The sequence below is a fragment of the Zingiber officinale genome, chromosome 1A (assembly GCF_018446385.1).
Source record: "Zingiber officinale cultivar Zhangliang chromosome 1A, Zo_v1.1, whole genome shotgun sequence".
NCBI classification, from domain to species: Eukaryota; Viridiplantae; Streptophyta; class Magnoliopsida; order Zingiberales; family Zingiberaceae; genus Zingiber; species Zingiber officinale.
The window spans coordinates 68,153,125-68,153,906 of record NC_055987.1 but is presented as its reverse complement, the minus strand read 5'-3'; the positions used below and the strand labels follow the sequence as shown (position 1 = coordinate 68,153,906).

The 782-nt window shown below is 37.0% G+C and overlaps 1 non-coding gene across 1 annotated transcript; it reads right to left on the bottom strand.

Moving 5' to 3' along the window:
* Positions 1-381: 381 nt before the first annotated feature.
* LOC122039138 lies at positions 382-487 on the bottom strand. Its single transcript, XR_006128032.1, has one exon. It is a non-coding gene; the product is annotated as a small nucleolar RNA R71 (small nucleolar RNA).
* Positions 488-782: the final 295 nt, after the last annotated feature.

Below are 782 nucleotides of genomic sequence, written 5' to 3'. Positions count from 1 at the left end.
GCACTAGCATGTCAAGCAGGCCCATGAGAAATTTTTCTACACCCTTTTCTGCAAGATTTTTATCTCCCATTGTGCAACCTCAAATTGAAGCAGAAAGTTTCCAACTAGACCCAGAGATAATTTTCATGATACAAGGTCACAAATATGGAGGAGAAGTATCAGAAAGTCCTTATCTGCATCTTGAAACATTTTTAGAGATTTGTGATTTTGTGAAATGCGAAGGAGTATCAGCAAATGCAGTTCGATTGATGACATTTCCTTTCAGTATCAAGGATAAAGCAAGGACTTGGCTATATTTTCTCTGTCCTCAAAGCATCACAAGTTGGGAACAATTGGAGAAGCAATTTCTGAATCATTTTTTCCCTCCAAGTACAACGGTGTATATGAGGAATTGCATAACAAATTTTGCTCAGGCATATGGAGAATCATTATTTGAAGCATGGGATAGATTCAAGAGTCTTCAAAGACAGTGCCCTCATCATGGTTTTGAAAAATGGTTGATTTTGCACATATTCTATGGGGGAATTTCTTTCTGAGACAAGACTTTATTGGATTCATCAACTGGAGGTTCTTTTATGGACAAAAGTGTAGATGAAGCTTATTCGTTAATTGATCAAGTGACATTGAACCTCCGTGAATGGTCGAACAAAAGTTGGATGGAATTTCCCTCAGATATTCAAGAAGTGAAAGCCATAAATGTAAGAGAGCCTGTCAAACAAAATGAAATTCAACCACCTAAAAATGTTGAAATTCACAAGTCACAGAGTGAGGAGTTCAAACAT